The sequence below is a fragment of the Aotus nancymaae genome, unplaced genomic scaffold, assembly GCF_030222135.1.
Source record: "Aotus nancymaae isolate 86718 unplaced genomic scaffold, 86718_ANA_hifiasm-v0.15.2.pri h1tg000004l, whole genome shotgun sequence".
In the NCBI taxonomy this organism is placed as follows: Eukaryota; Metazoa; Chordata; class Mammalia; order Primates; family Aotidae; genus Aotus; species Aotus nancymaae.
In genome coordinates, this window is record NW_026988415.1 from 45,447,680 (window position 1) to 45,454,483 (window position 6,804).

Consider the following 6,804-nt stretch of genomic DNA (forward strand, 5'->3'; position numbering starts at 1 on the left):
TAATTAATGGATGTACCACCAAACTGCCCTCCAGAAAGGCTGGGCCAATTTATACCCCCATCAAACATAAGACAGGATCTATTTCCCCACATCCTCATGCACACCGTGTACAAATGCTTCCCAACTTATAATGGGGTCATGTCCCAATAAATTCATAGAAAATTCCATAAATCTAAAATGCATTTAATACATCCAATCTACCAATCATCATAGCCTAGCCCACCTTAAAAATGCTTGGAACACTCACATTAGCTGACAGTTGGGCAAAATCATCTAATGCAAAGCCTATTGTATAATAAAGTGTTGAATAGCTTATGTAATTTATTGAATACTATACTGAAAGTAAAAACGAAATGGTTGCATAGTTACTTGAAGTACAGATTTTACTGAATGTGTATTGCTTTTGCATCATCAAATAAAGTCAAAAAATCATAGGCTGAATCATCATAAATTGGAGACTATCTGTATTAGTAATTATTGCCAATATAAGAGGCAACAAAAGATTGTCCTTTTTTTGTTTGTTTTGAGACAGGTTCTCACTCTGTTGCCCAGGCTGTAGTGCAGGGGTGCAATCACAGCACACTGCAGCCTCAACCTGCCTGAGCTCTGGTGATCCTCCCACCTCAGCTTCCCCAGTAGCTGGGGCTACAGGCGCATGCCACTACACCCAGCTAATTTTTGTACTTTTGGTAGAGATGGGTTTTTGCCATGTTGCCCAGGCTGGTCTCAAACTCCTGAGCTCAAGCAATCTGCCTGCCTTGGCCTCCCAAAATGCTGGGATCACATAGGTGTGAGCCACTGCACCTGGCCCAGATTGTCCTTTTAATTCACATCTTCCCAAATATCTGTTATCTTGGGCATAATTTCACATGCTTAAGATCCTTTTGCATTTCTTCTCTGAGCATTAGTTAATATCCTTTGAGTATTTTCCTGTTCAGCTGTGTTTTTCTCACTGGTTTGTAGGTCCTTATACATTTCTGTAAATTATTTTTCTATTACATAGTTTGTACATATATTTTCTCAATCTATCATTAACATCTTAATTTTGTGATATTTTTGATATTCAGAATTTCTACTTTTTTAGACAGGATTTTGCTGTGTCTCCCAGGCTGGGCATGCAGTGGCGTGATCATAGCTCACTGCAGTCTTGAACTCCTGGGCTTAAGCGATCTTCCCGCCTCAGTCTCCTGAGTAGCTAGGACTACAAACGTGTGCCAACATGCCCAGCTAATTTTTCTTTTTTGTAGAGACAGGGTCTCACTATATTCCCCAGGCTGGTCTCAAACTCCTGGTCTCAAGATATCCTCCCACCCAGGCCTCCCAATGTGCTGGGATTACAGGCATGAGCCAGGGCCATAATCCCAGCACTTTGGATTCTGGAGCCATGGCACCTAGCTCCAGAACTTTTACATTATGATGTGGTCAAAAACATTAACTTTTTCTTGTATGGCTTCTGGGTCATTGCATATACATATATTTGCGTGTGTGTGTATGTGTGTGTGTGACCTCCGAATCCTAGCACTATTCATATAATACACCATTATTCACCAATAAATTTAAAGAGCTAACTTAACCATATGTTAATTTTCATTTATACTAAGACCTGTTTCATCGATTGACTTTTCAGTTCCACTGATAAATATGGATATATAGTTATGAACTGCCTCAATATCACACTTTTACTTGGTGTAGCTTTGTAGCAAGTTTTGGTGTCTTGGAAGACAAATCCTTCATTGCTCTGCATTTTCCAACTATTTTTGGATATCCTTGGGCATTTGAAGGGAAGTTTCAAGTTTCATTTTTTAAAAATGTTGTTGGACTTTTCATTAGATTTGCTTACAATTTATAGATTAAGCCAGGTGAAGTGGCTCATGTCTCTAATCCCAGCACTTTAGGAGGCCAAGGCAGGTAGATCATTTGAGGCCAGGAGTTTGAGACCAGCCTGACCAACATGGTGAAACCCCATCTCTACTAGAAATACAGACATTAGCTGGGCATGGTGGTGCACACCTGTAATCCCAGCTACTAGGGAGACTGAGGCAGGAGAATCGCTTGAACCCTGGAGGCAGAGGTTGCAGTGAGCTCAGATTGTGCCAGTGCACTCCAGCGTGGGCGACAGAGTAAGACTCCGTCTCAAAAAAAAAAAAAAAAAGAATTTATAGTTTAATTTAAGGAATAATTAAAATGTTAGTAATAAATTATTTTCACCCAGGGTCATGTAGTATTTTTAAAATTTATTCATATCCTCTTTTGTGCTCTTCAAGAAAATTGTGTCATTTTCTTTTGTGTGTGTGTGTGTGTGTGTGGTTTTCTTTATAGATTTTATACATTTCTTTTTAGGTGTATTCCCCAATATTTCATAGTTTTTGTTAATATTGTGAATGTGGCTTTTTGAACAGTCTCTCTACATTTTTTAGAAAAAAAAGATTTCACTATTTTTATAAAAATGCATGTTGACCAGACGTGGTGGCTCATGCCTGTAATCCCAGCAGTTTGGGAGGCCAAGGCAGGCAGATCACCTGAGGTCAGGAGTTTGAGACCAGCCTACCCAATATGGTGAAACCCTGTTTCTACCAAAAATACAAAAATTAGCGCCTGTAATCCCAGCTACTCGGGAGGCTGAGGCATGAGAATCACTTGAACCCAGGAGGTGGAGGTTGCAGTGAGCCGAGATTGTGCCACTGCACTTCAGCCTGGGTGGTGACAAGAGCAAAACTCCATCTCAAAAAAATATATATGTATATATGCATGCTCATTATAAAGAAGCAACCCAATACAATAAAGTACAGAGAAGATAAAATATCATCTCAGAATCTAGCACTGTGAAATAACAAACTTTCAAATGACAATCAAACTTCCCAGGACATGTTATAATCTCTTTAGATGTAAACATTTTATTCTTTCTTAAGAATATATATGTGTGTGTGTGTGTGTGTGTGTGTGTACATATATATGTGTATATATAGTTATTTCCTTTAATTTCTTCTTTTTCATCTCCCATCAATGTAATTATCTGAAGCCCTTCCTGTGTTCATAATTCAATTTTTAGCCACATGTTTCTATTTCATTTTGTTTATAATTTTTTCTACAATGTCGTTTTATCCTAATGGGTTCTTTAGTTGGCAGTCTTCCGTTTTACCTAATTCTGCTGTTTTCAGGTCTCATCTTTGCATTCTTGTTTTATTAAGTTCATATTCTTATTACATTGTTCTATAATTTAAAGTACTTGGAAATTTCCTTCTGTTCTTTGTGGTATGCTTTCTTCTTGTTTAGATTCTTTGTCTTGTGCTTGCTGTATCTTGTATGGTTCTGAGGAATGGAAGAGCCTGGTCACACTGCCCCACAATGCCCAGTTCTGGAATCTCCGGTTTCTTTACTAGGCTGAGATTTTTTGAAGTTTATGTCATTGGAATGTGCCCCTTTCTTTGGTTGCTGATGATTATCTCCACTCTTCTGCTGTTTTTTTCCCTGCATTTTGTTAAATATTAGAAGAGATCTGGTGAGGTGGTAGCTTCCCTCTATTCTAACATAGAAGCTTCTTCTTATCCATTTTCCAATTACGTATTGCTGGTGTAAAGGAAAGCTACAATTTCTGAATGTTGATCTTGTATCAGGCCTCCCTAATGAATTTGTATTATTAATTATAAAAGTTTGTTGATTTTCTCAAAAGATATTTATATTGTCTGTAAATGATAGTTTAATGTTTTTCCTTTTGATATTTTATGCTATTCATGTAATCTTTTCTTCTTATTATATGTAACAAGAAGTCCTGAGTAATGTTGAATAGTAAAGGTGATAACAGGCATCTTTATAGTCAGAGTCCAGCTCCTGAGTATAATGGGAATGCTTTTCATGTTTCATCATTAAGTACAATATTTCTATGCATCTCCTACACAAATCCTTTACCAAGTTAAGGAAATTTCTATTCCTAGAAAGCCAGGAGTTGTTATCAGGAATGGATATTTAAAATCAAAAAAAGTTTTATGGTACCTATTGAGATTTTCATATTTTAATATGATTTTAATATAGCAGACTACAATAAAAAATGTTTAAATATTGGACCACCTTTGAATTCTTGCAATAAACCTCACATGGTAATGACTATTTTTTAAATAAATTGCTGGATTTCAATTTGCTAATATCTGATTTTACATTTTTATAGATGAGATCAATTTATAGTTTTCTTTTTCTGTGTATCATCCTTTTCCAGTTTTTGGTATTATAATAGAATTATACTAGCTTTATGAAATTAGTTGGGAAGTTTTCTATGTTCTGGAGTCAGTTTGCATAACAAGAGAATTTTTCATTCCTTAAAGGCCTGGGAAAGAACTTTTCTAAAAAAAAAAAATAGTCTGAGCATGGTAATTGTCTTCCTTTCCTTTTGTTGTTGTTTTTTTAGCAGTAAGATTTTCTTTTTTCTTTGTCTTTTTGAGACGGAATCTCACTTTGTCACCCAGGTTGGAGTACAGTGGTGCAATTTTGACTCACTGCAACCTCCGCCTCCTGGGTTCAAGTGATTTTCATGCCTCAGCCCCGAGTAGCTGGAACTACAGGTGCATGCCACCATATCCAGCTAATTTTTGTATTTTTAGCAGAGATGGGGTTTTGCCATGTTGGCCAGGCTGGCCTCAAACTCTTGACCTCAAGCAATCCACCTGCCTAGGCCTCCCAAAGTGCTGGGATTACAGGCATAAGCCACCATGCCCAGCCTGCAGTAAAATTTCTATCTCTTTTTTTTTCATGGTTGGCTTTGGCCAAACTTTTTATTTAGTATTCTGTAGTTGTTTAACACATACTTAAATTGTCTTATTGGGGGAGGGGAAAGGGAAGGTTCTTGCAGATTCCCAAGGAAATATCAGAAAGGCAAAATGGTCAGCATTATCCATTTGCTTTTTTGGGTTTACTGGGTGAATATTTCCTTACATAGGCATCTGATTTCAGGTTTTTCATACTAAGAACATGGACGTTTTAGTTGGAAACACCCTGAAATCTTATGAGTAGCATACCCCAGCCACCCTTTAGTAGCTAATTTGTTTGTGTAGGCAGAATGATTCATCTCTCTATTTTAGATGGCTAGATGTTTTGTGGAAGATCTTAGAATTGCTTGCCTCACTTACTGGGAAAAATCATATAGGAAGTGGCCTTTAGGGACACTTTTACCTGGAAAGTTACAACACTAGTACAACAAGTCTTAACACATTTAACATTTGCTTATTGAAAAGCAATGTCATAACGTCAAATAAAATTAAACATATTTTGCTTTTTTCCTGACAAGAACATAAAAATTACGGAGGAGAACTTAACAGGGAATTTAAAAAAGGTAACACAATTTTTCCTTTTAATAGTCCTTGGGTAGTTATGACAGAATAGTTTCCACTTTTTGTTTGTTTCTTTGAACTGGCATTTTGGTCCAAAATTTTGTTTGTTTCTAGTATCTGCTTCTGCCTCCCCCTCTATCAGATCGGCTTCCTCCACGGCCACCACCTCTTGGTGCTCCGCAGCTTGAACTGCTGTAGGAATCACGTGGAGGAGGGTACCCCCTTTCCATAGAAGGGGGAAGCCCTCTTTCTTGTCTGCCACCCCGATCACGACCACTTGAGTAGAGATCACCTTGGCTACTTGAGTAACTGTCTCGACTTCCACCATATCCGTCACGTGAGCCGCTGTAAACATCACAGTGACTGCTTCCACCATAAGATGGCGGAGGCCCTCGTGTAGGTGGAGCACTGTGTGAGTTACCATAACTCTCATATGAATCTCTGTAGGAGTCTCCACTTGATGATCTGAATAATCACGATCACGACCATATCCATCTCTATCGCTATAGCCTCTTGATGTATAGTCATCACGTGAACTGGAATGACCATAATCACAGTAAGTATAATCTCTTGGTGGTGGTGCATAATCTCTTGTATCACAAGAACTTGGGTAATCTTCTGGAATAGCTGTCTTTAGTAGAATACCCATCATCTCTTGGAGGCAAATAAACATCTCTACGAGAGGGCGGTGGTTCTCTTCTAGGTGGACCTCCGTAACTATCTCTTCCACGTGATACAGGAGCTCTTCCTCCCATTCCACTGCTGCTGCCAACTGGTCCTGAAGGTGAAGATCTCTTAGGAGGAGGACCCTCACTTCTTGGTGGTGGTCCTCTTTTTACTGAGAGTGGTCCCCTAGAAGAAGTCATGTTAAAATTCATGGAATATCCACCATCATCCATGTGTCCTCCCCATGAGGGTGGTCCCCTGGTTCCTCCACTTCCTCCTCTTCCACCTCTAAGACCTCTTGGAGGGCCTCTACCTCTTGGAGGTGGAGGCAGCCCACGTCTACTACTTTCAAATGATGGTTTGGTGGCTTGTTCCACTTTGATGGCTTTTCCATCTAATGACTTTCCATTCATGACTCTGGCTGCATCCTTAGCATCTGCTGGGCTTTCAAAGGTGACAAAAGCAAATCTTCTTGACTTGTTGATTTCACGGTCTTTCATCAAGAGTACTTCCACTATTCGTCCATATTTGCCAAATACTGCTTCAAGAGCTTTTTCATTTGTTTCCGTATTAAGCCCACCAACGTAGAGCTTTCCTGGGCGATCTGCTTCAACCTTTTTTTTTTTTTTTTTTTGCCGGTGAGTCGGAGGGGTGACAATGGGTTCAAGCTCCAATGAGCTCGCCGAGAGGGGCTTCCTAGGAGCTTAGCACCAGTGGCGGCTGCCGGGTCCAAGGACCGAACCACAAAGCCACTAGCACTACTGTGCAACGAGGGTGAACAGAATAGCAAACTTTATACTGCCCGGGAATGAGGCTGAAG

General features: G+C 39.3%; 1 pseudogene; it reads right to left on the reverse strand.

Annotated features, from left to right (window-relative positions):
- Window positions 1–5,357: 5,357 nt before the first annotated feature.
- On the reverse strand, window positions 5,358–6,543 carry LOC105707840 (RNA-binding motif protein, X chromosome-like; annotated as a pseudogene).
- Window positions 6,544–6,804: the final 261 nt, after the last annotated feature.